The sequence below is a fragment of the Heterocephalus glaber genome, unplaced genomic scaffold (genome assembly GCF_053883595.1).
Source record: "Heterocephalus glaber isolate CG9 unplaced genomic scaffold, H.glaber_assembly_v1.0 deba00001666, whole genome shotgun sequence".
Lineage (NCBI taxonomy): Eukaryota > Metazoa > Chordata > Mammalia > Rodentia > Bathyergidae > Heterocephalus > Heterocephalus glaber.
In genome coordinates this window covers 20,732,403-20,738,755 of record NW_028258406.1, presented here as the reverse complement: position 1 = coordinate 20,738,755, position 6,353 = coordinate 20,732,403, and the positions used below count along the sequence as shown (strand labels likewise).

The window sequence follows — 6,353 nt, the reverse complement described above, 5'->3', positions numbered from 1 at the left end:
TTCTTGCTTACCCCAAATTCATAAACATTTTCCCTTATAAAAGCAATACTCCCAAATTTCATTCCTAGAAGCAAGCATCACCTTGATCCCAAAAGCAGAGAAACATTCAACTGAAAATGAGAACTGTAGGCCAATCCCAACATAGAAGCAAAACTCCTCAATAAGATGCTGGAAAACAGAATTCAGAAGATCATCAAGAAGATCATACACCCTGACCAAGTGGGATTCAGTTCTAGGATGCAGGGATGGTTCAATATACACAAATCAATACACACTACATTAACAGAGGCAAGAACAAAAACCAGATGATCATCTCAATAGATGCAGAAAAAGCATTTGACAAAATCCAACACCATTCATGATAAAAAAAAAAAACCCTAAGAAAATTGGAATAGATGGTTTTTATCTCAACCTGACAAAAGCCATCTTTGAAAACCCAGCAGCCAATATCATACTAAATGGTCAAAAACTGAAATCCTTCACACTAAAATCAGGAACAAGACAAGGATGTCCACTATCATCACTCCAGTTCAATACAGTTTTGGAAGCATTAGCCACAGCAATTAGACAAAAGAAAGAAATAAAAGGAATAACGACAGGAAATGAAGAAGACAAATTGTCATTATTTGCAGATGACATGATACTCTATATAGAAGATCCCAAGAACTCCACCAAAAGTCTTCTAGACTTAATAACCAAAATCAGTATACTAGCTGGATACAAAATCAACACATAAAAATCAATAGCCTTCAGTACATGAACAATAGACTCGTTTAGAGAGGAACTGGAGAGACAACTCTTTTCACAGTAGCATCCAAAAAACTGAAATACATAGGAATCAATCTAACAAAAGAAATCAAAGACCTCTACATTGAGAACTACAGCACTCTGAAAAAAGGGATGGAAGAGGATATAAGAAAATGGAAAGACATCCCTTGTTTCTGGGTAGGAAAAACCAACATAGTGAAAATGGCCATACTTCCAAAACTGCTGTATAGACTCAATGTAATCCGAATTGAAATTCCAGTAGCATACTTCACAGACCTTGAGAAAACAATACAAAAATCATTTGGAACAAGAAGAGATCTAGAATAGCAAAAGCAATTCTAGGCAATAAAGACAAGGTAGGGATATTACAACCCCCAAATTGAAACTATACTACAAATCTACTGTGATAAAAACAGCATGATACTTGAAAAGAAATTGACCTGAGGACCAGTGGAACAGATTAGAAGATGCAGAAACAACTCTAGATACACTCAGCCACCTCATCTTCAACAAAGGAGCCAAACACCCTCACTGGAAGAAAGATAGCCTCTTTAATAAATGGTGTTGGAAAAACTGGATTTCAACCTGCCAGAGATTAAAACTAGACCCATACCTATCACCATGCACTAAACTAAGAACAAAGTGGATTAAAGATCTAAATATTAAGACAGAAACACTAAACCAGCTGGAAAAGAGGTTAGGTAGAACTCTTAAAGACACTAGCATAGGAACAGATTTCATGAACAAAACGTTAGTCACATGTGAAGTAGCACAAAGAATTAACAAGTGGGATCTCTTCTTATTAAAAAGCTTCTTCACAGCAAGAGAAACCACCAACAGTGTGAAGAGACAACCCACAATGTGGCAAAAAGTTTTTGCCAGCTGGTCCTCAGACAAAGGTCTACTATCTAGAATCTATAAGGAACTTTAAAAAATCTACCCTCTCAAATTTAATGGCCCAATCCAAAAACAGGCATCTGAAATGAACTGACATTTCTCAGACAAAGAAGTAGAAAGAGCAAATGAACACACAAAAAAATGTTCAACATCACTGGTCATTTGAGAGACGCAAATGAAAACAACGCTGCGATTCCACCTCATTCCAGAAAGAACTGCTGCTATCAAGAAATCAACCAATAATAAATACTGGCAGGGTTGTGGGGAAAAAGGAACCTTTCTCCACTGTTGGTGGGAGTGCAGACTGCTACAACCACTGTGGAAATCAGTATGGAGATACCTCAAAAAACTAGGAATAGAGGTCCCATTTGACCCAGCTATTCCCCTACTGGGTATCTTCCCAAAAGAATTAAAAGAATCATACCACAGCGATATATGTACACCCATGTTCATAGTGGCACAATTTGTAATAGCTAAAACTTGGAGACACTCCAACTGCCCATCAACTGCAGACTGGATAAAGAAGAAGTAATTTTTTTATAAAATGGAGTAGTACTCAGCCATAAAGAATAAGAAACTAGAGACATTTATAGCTAAATGGATGCACATTGAGGCCATACTCTTAAGTGAAATACATAGGACACACGTGTAAATACTGAATAGTTTCTCTAGTATGAGAAACTGAAAGTGTTAATAAGGACTAAAAAGTATAATAGATAATGTGCAAGAGGAAGAAAAGGGGCAAAGGGGAAGGGGAAGTGGGAGGGGTAGGGGAAAGGAAAGAAGGGAATGGAATTTATATGAGAAAAGGAAAAAATGGAAACAAAGTCTTTGTAAATGGGGATGGGTGGAGGGGTTTAAAGGAGGGCAGAGGAATGGTGAAAAAATAAGAACCAAGATATATCATGTAAAGGTGCAAATTCCCAATGATTAATGTCATCATATCGTATACCTAAAATATACCAATAAACATTGAAAATATCTGAGAAGCCAAGATTCATTCTTACTATGTGAATCAAGGGTTATTAAACATATTAGTAAAATAAAAGCAGCTTTCAATTACTAAGATACTGTGGACATATAACGTAATTAAAGAAATAAATAATTAGACTTGGAAGGGAACTTGTAAACAGGATTCAGTTCATGAATTTGTTGTCTTTTCTTTTTCTGTGAATGATTCTTAACACTGAGAGAGGCAGTTATGCAGTTGAAGCTGAGAGAGAGAGAGAGAGATCTCAAGACTAGACATGTAGAATAATCTGAGACAGTAGTCTGTCGTCAGAAAAGAATCAGAAAAACAGGGCCCAGGAAATGGTTATCAGTAGCAAGTCATTTAGGTACAATTCTGAAGTGGTTGGTCACTGGTTACTTTTGTGTTTTGTGTCTCTGGTTTTTGTTTGTTTGTTTTGTTTTTATTTTAATGCCAGTTTTGGCCTAGTCTCTGTGCTGATCAAACTGAAATCCCTCTGACACAGTTCAGCTTTGTATTTTTGGCCATCAGAATCACTGTGTTTAGAACACTTAGGTTTGCTGAGAAAGAAGAGCATAGAAATCTAAGACAATTAAAGATGGTAGCTTCAGGGGGCCAGGGATTTAGCTCAGTGGTTTTGCCACTTGCTTCGCAAGCACTAGGACCCGAGTTTGATCCCTAGTACAAAAAAAAAAAGATGCTGGCTGCTTGTTTTACTATTTTTGTTTCAGTCTTCATTTTTATCATTTTAAGAAAAGGACTTCTACCCATACACAAATGGATGAAATGTAAAGAGGCTGCCCAGCACCCAAACCAGGTTAAAAATGATCATTCACATTATTTTTATATGCAACAATTTTTTTTTTCACAGAATGGAATAAAACTTTGTTCTTTTTATTTTTTTTGTTTTGTTTTCACGGTTTTTAATCCCTCTTGATAAAAAAAATCAGACTTTTATAATTTGTGTGTGCTGATCTTCATCAAAAGGTTCATTCTCTGGATCAGAGTCAGTGGTGTCAGAATATCTATAATGATCAGGTTCATTGTCACTAACATCTGGTGTTACAGAAGTTGAACTGCTAGCCTCTGGATTTGATGGCTGCTCTACTGTTTTTGTGAAGTACAGCTTCATCTTAAAATTTGGAGAAAAATATTGGTTTGCCCTATCTTTATTTGCTTTGTCGAGATCATTTTTTGTTAAAATAAGTACTAGATATTCTTTATCATTATCTGCATGCTCTATACTGTAAATACTATCAATTTCTTTATCACATAGACTTCCATTTTCTACTTTTTCTGAGGTTTCCTCTGGTCCTGGTATGAAGAACGTATTTACCCAACAGTGAAACATTTTGTTCTTTTTTAGCATCTTGTTCTGTTTGTGGAAGAACTCTACTTTGATGTCACCACACACAGGCAACGGCTGAGGTAACTCAAAGTACATGAACTTGTCTTCCCGTCTTGTGGGTCCTGAATTGGGAGGAATATATCTTCACTTTTAGCTGGCAGACTACAAACTGAGGATTGCAAGTTCCGCCACTGAACATCAGAATAGTTCAAACATCATCTTGTGAAACAACAGTGCCACTGGTCTATAATCCAGATGATTCTTTAACAGGTAGCTATAATAATACACATAACGCCTCTGACTGGGAATAGTTACTCCCTTTTTTGTCTCTGGTCCTTACTTCTCCATAGAAATTGAGGACCTCTTGTGCCTTTATAAACTGGCCCCTATGTAATAAATATGCACAAATCATTATACCAGTCTGTCCCTTTGCAGCTTTCCAGCGAATTGCTGCAAGATGATTGTCATCTTCACTTAGCCATTGGTCAAAATCTTCACAAAAAGGTTTGATAAGTTCTATCTGTGGTGGGTTATGGTCTTCAAAAGGATACTGTGCAACTCTGCAGTTAAATTTGGTGGTGTCATAATGCCTTTCAGCACATAGATTGTATATCTTATAACGGCTTTTATGCTTTGAATCCAAAACCTACATCATCAATATTGTTCCCGTATACGCCTTCAAGTCTTTCTGCAGGAAATCCCATAGCAATAATGTTTGGATAAATATAGGTCAAGTCTAAGTCGAATCCATCCTCTTGATATCTAATGATCTCTTTGATGATGGCTGTCATGTCTGGGAGCCTGTGGCTGAAGAAAAAGGAGGAGACAGATGGCAGAAGCTGCTGGTGGCGGGACTTCTTCTGCAGGATGGAGATGACGCTGAACTTGGTCGCCGATGCCCCTCGCTCTGCTGCTGCTTGGTTCTGGACCGCGGCCCGGCCCGGTAATGGCTGCTGCGACGGCTGCTAGATGGTTGGAGCGACTGGGCCTGCTTCTCTTCAGCAGCCAGCGGCCTGGCAGCGGCAGCAGCGGGATGGGAAGACCAAGAACAATCCTCCTTGAACGGCTGCCTCCTGCAGCAGCCTCCTGAGCCCCCGGGGGGTTGGGGGGGTGGGCGCTTAGTGCCGGCCCGGGTCCCTGGAGGTGCCGCCGCCGCCGCCGTCTTGGAGGCAGGAGAGGGGAGAGACCAACTCTCCGGTGTCCCCAGCCCTATAAATGGTGACAGGCCCTCTCCCCGCCGCCGCCGCGGCTACAGCCGCTTCTATCCCAGGCCCCCGCTTCTACAGCCCCCACCCCTACCGCTCCAGGAGCGGGAGGCGCCGCCGCCGAGCCTTCGCCGGCTCCCGCCGGAGCCCGCGGCTTCCACTGTTCCTCTCAGGAGAAGCCCAGACAAAGCAGCGCGGTTAGAAGAGGAGCCGGAGTAGGCGAGAACCGCCACTGCGGCTGCTGCCGCAGGCCGGGCGGCTCCCCGAGGGCGCTGCCCCCGCTCCTGCTCACAGGCGCTGAGAGGGGATCTGGGCCGAGGCCACCGTCGTCTCTCATCTCCCTCCCCTGAGCCGGGCCTAGCCTCACAGCGGCTCAACTCTTAAACTTCCATCATGGCTGCAGCTTCCGAGAGGAGTGCACTGAGCCAAAACTTTATTCTTTTTAAATTCCACACATAAACAAGAAGCTGACGAAGCTCTTGCCGTCTCGGACAGAAAAGTGGAACCACTGTGTTTCATGAAGGAAAGCACAATTAAAGCTAAAATAATATAAAAATAATTTGAAAAATTCCTTTTACTGTACACTCTCAAAATAAAGCAAGAAAGATAAACAGTTTCTGCCCGCCAGAATATGTGTTCCTATGCATTTGGGCTTTGGGGTTCACTGAATCCCACCTGTGTGCATAAATGTGTGGTTACGTGTGTGTGGTCTACGCAGTGTGGGTAGCCCCTAATCTATTAAGAGCCATATACTTAAAAAAAAAAAAAAAAAAAAAAGCTAGATTATATTATCTATAATATTTCAGTCCTCCACAAGCCAAATAAATGTGTCTGTTACTAGTATTTCAAAGAAGCAATTCTGTAAAGTTGTTCAATATGACATAATAGTATTCTAATTGGTTAAGTAGCTTAATGATTAGGCAAACTACATGCAACAATTTTTGAAGTCAAAGCTCTGTAGAATAAGGGAGAGAGGAAAAGAGGAAGTAAGAAAATAAAAGAATTGGATTAGGGGCCAAAATATATACCAATACCAAAGAATCTGAATACTGATTCTAACATTATATCTATATCTAATTGTTTTTACCTATAAAAAACCTAATAATAACAATAGCCACTAATATTGCATACATAATATATGCCAGCACTATGTACAATTTATCTG

General features: G+C 40.2%; 1 pseudogene; it reads right to left on the bottom strand.

The window, feature by feature from the left end:
• Positions 1-3,354: 3,354 nt before the first annotated feature.
• On the bottom strand, positions 3,355-5,593 carry LOC101719919 (phosphatidylinositol 3,4,5-trisphosphate 3-phosphatase and dual-specificity protein phosphatase PTEN pseudogene; annotated as a pseudogene).
• Between the last annotated feature and the right edge of the window lie 760 nt (positions 5,594-6,353).